General features: G+C 43.1%; 1 protein-coding gene across 1 annotated transcript in view; it reads right to left on the bottom strand.

The window, feature by feature from the left end:
- Positions 1-6,738, bottom strand: part of TSPAN4 (tetraspanin 4) — an 857,269-nt gene that overhangs the window by 90,169 nt on the left and 760,362 nt on the right.

Below are 6,738 nucleotides of genomic sequence, written 5' to 3'. Positions count from 1 at the left end.
CCTGCTGACTTCAGTGAGAGCAAAATCAGCCCTCACAGCAGCAGTCATTTATTAGGCCCTGAAATCAATGTATAATCCTGGTGCCTTGGTAGCTGCCCTCTTTGATAGCAACACCTCAAGGATCTCAAGCATATTGGTTTTTCTTGGTGTTTAACCAAATCTTTACAGTTAATAAAATGGCTTTGACATCTCTAGTTTGACTTCTTGTTTTGTGGAGAGTACTTCCATGTGGGGAACAGTGCAGCTGTAGGTCATTTTGGTTAGCCGGGGAGCAGTTAAATTGTTTATACCCTATGTTAGTCTGACGGATCCTTTATACAGTGAACAAGTTGAAATTGGAGGTTTAAATTGGAAGAGGCCTCCTTTGTATTCCTAGCATAAGAGCAAAATTGGTCTGTTCCTTGTTTCTGAGTAGAGAAACATCTAAATTCATCCCAGTAGTAATTAAGCTGCTTTAGCCATGAGTTTCTGGATTAGGAATTTTAGATACAATTTTCAAAAGCACTCAGCTCTCATTGACTTCAGTGAGAACATAAAAGGGCCAGTGCTGAATGCTTCTGAAATCTTATCCCTTGTGTTTTATGATGTTAGGAAAATAAACTAAGCTGTGAAAACTTTGAAGGGTCTGTGGCACAGCTACAGCTGAACAGTGCTGTAGCAGTCAGAGATCGAAGAGAGCTAGTAGTAGGCTATCTTTGTCAATCTCTGTGATGTGTATACATTATGCGTGATGGTTCCCTACAGTACCTGAGTCTGACGCAGAGTCCCCTGAAACCAACAGAAGGACAGTTACTGATTTCCATGAACTTTGGAACAGCCCCTACTATTTGAACAGTTCATAAACCAGATTTTGAAAGGTGGATGAGGAAGAAAGGGTCATTTTGGAAAATGCTAAGTTCAAGAGAGAATGTAAGATTGCTCACAGGCTCCCCTGTCCCCTACAACACAGACACAGAAGCCCCTACTTGTATGTAAGACTAGAATTTTAATACTGAGCTACACTGATTTGATTGAAACCACAGTCCCAGGGGTGAAAAAGCTACTGCTCCTTTTGCTTTAGCCACTCAGCTACAAACCTATAAAACTTTAATGGCAAGAAGCCTTATCAGAGCTTTCTCCTTGCCTGACAAGTGGAGACTAAACCCTTGAACCCACAAATTTCTGTAATAAAATACAGGGCAAAAGATCGGAACAGGTGGAAGAGCCTTCCTCCATCACAATTGTGTTCTCCATGTATTTTATTGCATTTGGACCTCAGAGACTTAAATTAAGGTTTACTTTCAATTCTCCTTCACTGGTATCTTCAGACAAATGTGACTGTAATACTGAAACCTATTTCCCTCATCAGTTCCAGTTCACGGCACCCATACATGACAGCGACCTCCCTGGTTCACTTGTATGTCATTACCATCCCAAAGTGGCTCTTTGCATGATGGTGAATACTTGCCCAGGTGCAAACAGCCTATGATTTTAGATTTGAGCAAGTATTCAAGGAGGCAGAAACAGTATATCACCATGTGCAGGGATGTGTGGTACTATAGGTGCACCCTGTCCTTTTAGGTTCACTGGACATCTTACCCTTCATCCATGATGCATGGTATACCCATAAATTATACATAAACTGCACTCTCCCTTTGAGACTGTAAGGGATCATGAAAGCAAAACCTGGTACATACATAAGATAGGAAATGCTGGTAGCACTGCTATATTTAAAGTTGCCTAGCACTCCCCATTGTAAGTCCCTGTTTTCAGCTACTTATAACTTTTCCAAACTAACTGTTTGAGGTGTCAAGTCAAGTGTCTGATAGGCTTACTGTTTTTCAGAAGTTTGAAGGAAAAACAGTTCAGTCACCTGCAGGAATGAGGAAAGAATATGATGCTTTGCCCATGTTAAAAAAAATCTGGTGACTTTCACTGAAGTCCTGTTACACCTAATGCTTTGGAGCAAGGACCTACAATTTGTCAGAGGATGACTTTGCGTCAGAAGTATGCATATTCTGTCCTCATGTAAATCCACCCATATATGATCAAGTCATGTGCCTTTTCAAAACACACACACACACACACACACACACACACACTCTCCATACATATTCAGTGGAGACTTGCTAGAACTTCACTGCTAATCTCTTCAAAGATTCCAGCCCCACTGAGCACGCTATATCCGACAAGACACAACTATATCCAACAAGAATACATATGCCATCTCCATAGAGCTACTAATCACCCTCCATACCCTCTCAGCTCCTACATCTGACCAGAATGCATATTTATCCTCCCTGCAGAGCAAATGACCTCCAGCCTAGGATTCAAGGACTCAGGAAGACTTTCTGTGTAACTGCTATTCTGAGATGGAGTGGAACTGAGAGCCAGACATGAGATGAGACAGCCCTTTTTTAGTGTGCTCAGAACCTGGAAAGAGGAAGCCACATGATTCAAATGTAGATGGGACAAATCCTTGGCCAGTGAGGAGGGAAAAGAATAGATTGGAACAAGAAGCATGGTGAGACTAGGACTAAAATGAGGAGTGGATCTGTGAGTACCAACTGAAAGGAAAGACCTAGACCGACTAAAAGGACAGGTTAGTTGGGATGAAAACCAGTGAAAGTGAAGAAGTGGAGCTAGTAGCCAGTTGAATGGAAAGGGAGGCAAAAAGAGATGAAACAAAGAGGAGGGGAAAGGGGAAGGTAAAGGACTGGGTGGACACAGAGAATGGACCTAAGCATGAGTGACTGGTGCCTCCTGAATCTGGAGGGGCACCCACAGAAGCCGCCGATGGCAGCGGCCCTACCGGGGGGGACACCAGCCCTACTGACAGCATCAGTGTCAGCTGTCGGGGGGGGGCACCGGCACGTGCATCCCCTACCAGTCACCTATGGACCTAAGAACCAGTGAGAGGAAACAGGGGAAGAGAGGAGAGGCAGGTCTGACATGAAGCTGGGTGCAGGGGAGGAAACTGGGCCTGGCTTTGCAAGAAAAGAAAAAAGAAAAAAAGAAACAGAAGCAGTAGCCAGAGGCAAAGTACAGGGAAATCAAGAAGGAGAAGCTTAGGGAAGGCAGCTGGGACTGACAGCCAGTGGTGGGAGAGGGGTGAGAGTCTGTGACTGGAGTGAGAAGCCTGAGGCCAGAAATGGGGACAGTATAAGCAAGGAGAATGGGATTGGTATAAAAAGCCAGGGCAGGGAAGAGAAATAACTAAGTCGGGTTAGAAAGAACTATACAAAAGCGGTCATGCTTGAGGGAAACAGGTAGATTCTGTGTTCAATAGAGATGTAGTCCACATTCAACTCAAAATCTTTGAAGGGAACCAAAGGCCCTGGAGAGTCACCATTCCTCTGATGTCACCAGATATCTGTACAACTCAAAATTCACTAGCAAAATGCATTTCCCTCTCATCTAGTGCCAATCCCCACAGAGTACAACAACCATGGGCAAATCCAGAATTTGAGGTGCAGATGTCGAGGTGCATCATCACCTACAAAACAACACACATATTCTCCAGTTAAAAATAAAGTAGAAGCTTTACTAAAATGCTAGGGGGCTAGGGTTGTATTATGCAGTTTAAAATTGAAGCAAAAAACAAATATAACTTCACTGGAATGAGTTAAAATATCTGCAGGGATGTGAAATGGGAGCTTCATTATCAAGAGTAGCTAACAGACAACAGAACTGCAGAACAAAGGATAGCTTAATTGGTGGAATATCAAAACTATTAAAAAGAAGTGAGGGTCATTAACACCTCTGGAATTAAGAGTTTAGGAGGGATCAACTAGATCATAATGAGCCATGAAGTCAATTGACTCCCTCAGCAGTACCTGACTAGAAAAGCTGCTCCCACTGCCAGACAGTGGATTTTAAACTTCAGGTGAACCAGGAATCAAAGGGGGTTCAGGTGCATTAGTGTACCCCTCCCTGGATCTGGCGTGATGATGACAACCAATTATTGATTTTGGTTACTCTGGTAATTCAAGTAGCAGTGGGGTGGGTCTGTAAGTGTGGTTGTAAAAGTACCAATGCTGCTGATAAACTGGAAGACTGTCAATATAATGCCACATGATCAAAAATTGTGAATTTTTTTCCCAGTTTGCTTTTTTAAAGAGTTTGGAGAGCGTGTTTGTGTGCACGTGTGCACACATAGCACACAGAGACACGCGATAACTTAAAAAACAACAAACAAAAAAGCATCTAAAATTGCAGAGTCAAGAACTCAGAAGTCAGAAAACATCAGATTTAAAGTCCCTCTACTAGTACTTACGTATTATGATGGTCTTTAATTATGTGATCCCATACTATTTTCCATATCCCCAATAGGAAGCCTGCCTTATTCAGTGCAAAAGATGGACTTTCTCTGGTTGTTTAGTAAAGGAGGCTGATGTTTGTAGGCTCCCTGCTTCTGCTGTTGCAGAAGGTGAGAAATTGGTAGCACACCATAACAACACAAAACCTTTTCAGAGGTGGCCGCTCCAATTAATGAAAATTCCTTGTTATTTGCAGTTATAAGTGCTCAAGAGTTATATATTAGGCCCCATGATCTCAAGCAGGACACTCAAATACAGTGATGAGGAAAGCATAATATACAATGTTCCACGGGGAAGTTTCTCCATCCTGAAGCCAAAAAATTCTGCAAAAGATCATTTCCTTTTGCCACAGAAGAGCAGCGGGGCTTTAAAAAAAAACTGTAATAAGAGAATGGAGACAAGCCACTGCAGGTTAACTATTAGGTAATGTAGAAAAGGTCAACTCCAAGGTGTTTATGGGACCAGTACTGATTACACCTTTGCTTAGTATTTCCCAGAGATGAAACTATTTAGTGTGTCTGTGATGAAGGAGACAAGGTGAGCTGGATTCTAGCCTATAGTTCTGGTGGGGAACATTTTGGGGGCTCAGTGTGGGAAGGCTTTACTGTAAATAATGTATGTGAGTAGTTCACTAAAGTAGTACATCCATATGCCCTTTTCCCCCTAAGGGCAGATGGCAGGCTAAGCCTGACACCAAACCACAGAGACTGCTTTTGGACTGGTTTCCCATGACAGAATGTCACATTGTATTGAGTGAGTGTTGTCCTGCCTCAAGACTATAGTTTTGTAACTGCTTTGTTGCAAATATGACTAATTTGGCTTGAGAAGAATGACTGAGGCTCCGAAAGAGCTGGGCAGGGGGAGATGGTACCAGGGCTGACAAGGAGACTTTTCCTAGGGCAGACCGAGAGAGAAATGGGAGCCAGAGGATGGACTGGGAGAAAAGAAATGGTCCCAGGGAGGACAGACTGAAGTCCTCTGAGTGAGGACAAAGGGAACTGTAATGGCACAATAAAGACTATTTGCTGTGGAGCAGTCTGTTGTGCTGTCAGAGACCATCAGCCCTCTTTGATGCCCTTCATCTTTAAAAGAAAAAAAAAAACCATCCCTCTTTCCTGGGAGCTGATGGAAAAAAGTTGCTGACAGAGGTGGGGATGCTATGGGTCACCAGGAAAGCCAGGAACTGAAAAGAGCCAGAGTCTCAAAGCCAGAGGCTTTCCCCTGGTGAAGCCACGCTAGGTTTGGCTGCAGAGGTTCCTTTCAGGGAAATGGAATAAGGCTGCTTCTTTGCAGAGTCCCAAGGAAGATCTTACCCTTTCCCCTTGAAAACAGGCAGTTTGATCCTTTTCATGACAGTGTTATCTCATTGTAAAAACAACAGCCATCACCTTTTTAAGCAGTGAAGATATATCTGAATGTCCCCTAGCTGCAGTGATATTTGGGAACAGTCCTGTCTTATGGACCTATTGACTGTAAGAGCCCATTCATATAAATCTGCTCCTTTGTGTCTTTCCCTTGCCTTGCTCTTCACACAGATCTGTTTTCATTCCATTCCAGGTGAAATTAAGTCAGACCTAGGAGCCATGGCAGGCTTGACATGTAACTGCAAATTTAAGTGGAAGAGGCACAAGACCACCAAAGGTAACCATGGTTTAAGTGGTGAACAGGACCCCAGCTTGTCCACTGAAAATCCTCACTACTGCTTTTTTCAACTTCCTTTCAAGTGAGCATCCCAACTTGTGTGATAAATAGAGAAGAGAATAAAAATGAGTTTTTGCTGTGGTTCAGTGGGACTGCAGGGTGTTGATATAATAAAGATTTATGTATCGAGAAACAATGATCCCAAAGCAAGGCATTCACGTAGAACTCCATAAAGAAGATTAATCTCACCCTGTTCTGAGAGACACTTTACTACAGCACTTGTCAAGTGCTAGAAGGCTACCAGGAAGTGGTTCACAAGGAAAGATGCATGCCGCATTGCTGCTGGAGTACTGGGTAGCAGTCCCAAGGATTAAGCCAAAACAACTCCTCTAGATGCTATGACTCAAGGCCTGGACACAGAACGCAGTTACACTGGTATAAGAAAAAGGAATGGCACATAATACATAACACCATAACTTACTAGAATCTGGTGACTAGTAAAAATAGAAAAATATAGCCATAATATATGCACTTATCCCAGGGTAGCCACTGATGCTAACCAAAAAAACTAGTCCCTACTCCACCTAGTGGCAAGGCACAGTAATAGTACATATTGCAGCAGGTGACCTGGGATAACTGGCTGTCTGTCCCTTCCAGATCTTGCTGTAACTTATACCAGTGTCAAAAAACAAAGTACATTACACCAGTGGTAATGTGTCATGGGTCCAAGCCTGCAATGACCATAAGGAAAAGATGAAAAGACATGTCCTCACCCACATGCTGCTGCTATCCAAGCTCT

This window comes from Alligator sinensis, unplaced genomic scaffold (assembly GCF_000455745.1).
Source record: "Alligator sinensis unplaced genomic scaffold, ASM45574v1 scaffold950_1, whole genome shotgun sequence".
NCBI lineage: Eukaryota > Metazoa > Chordata > Crocodylia > Alligatoridae > Alligator > Alligator sinensis.
Note: the sequence above shows the minus strand (reverse complement) of the source record. Positions and strands in the feature narration are given on the sequence as shown.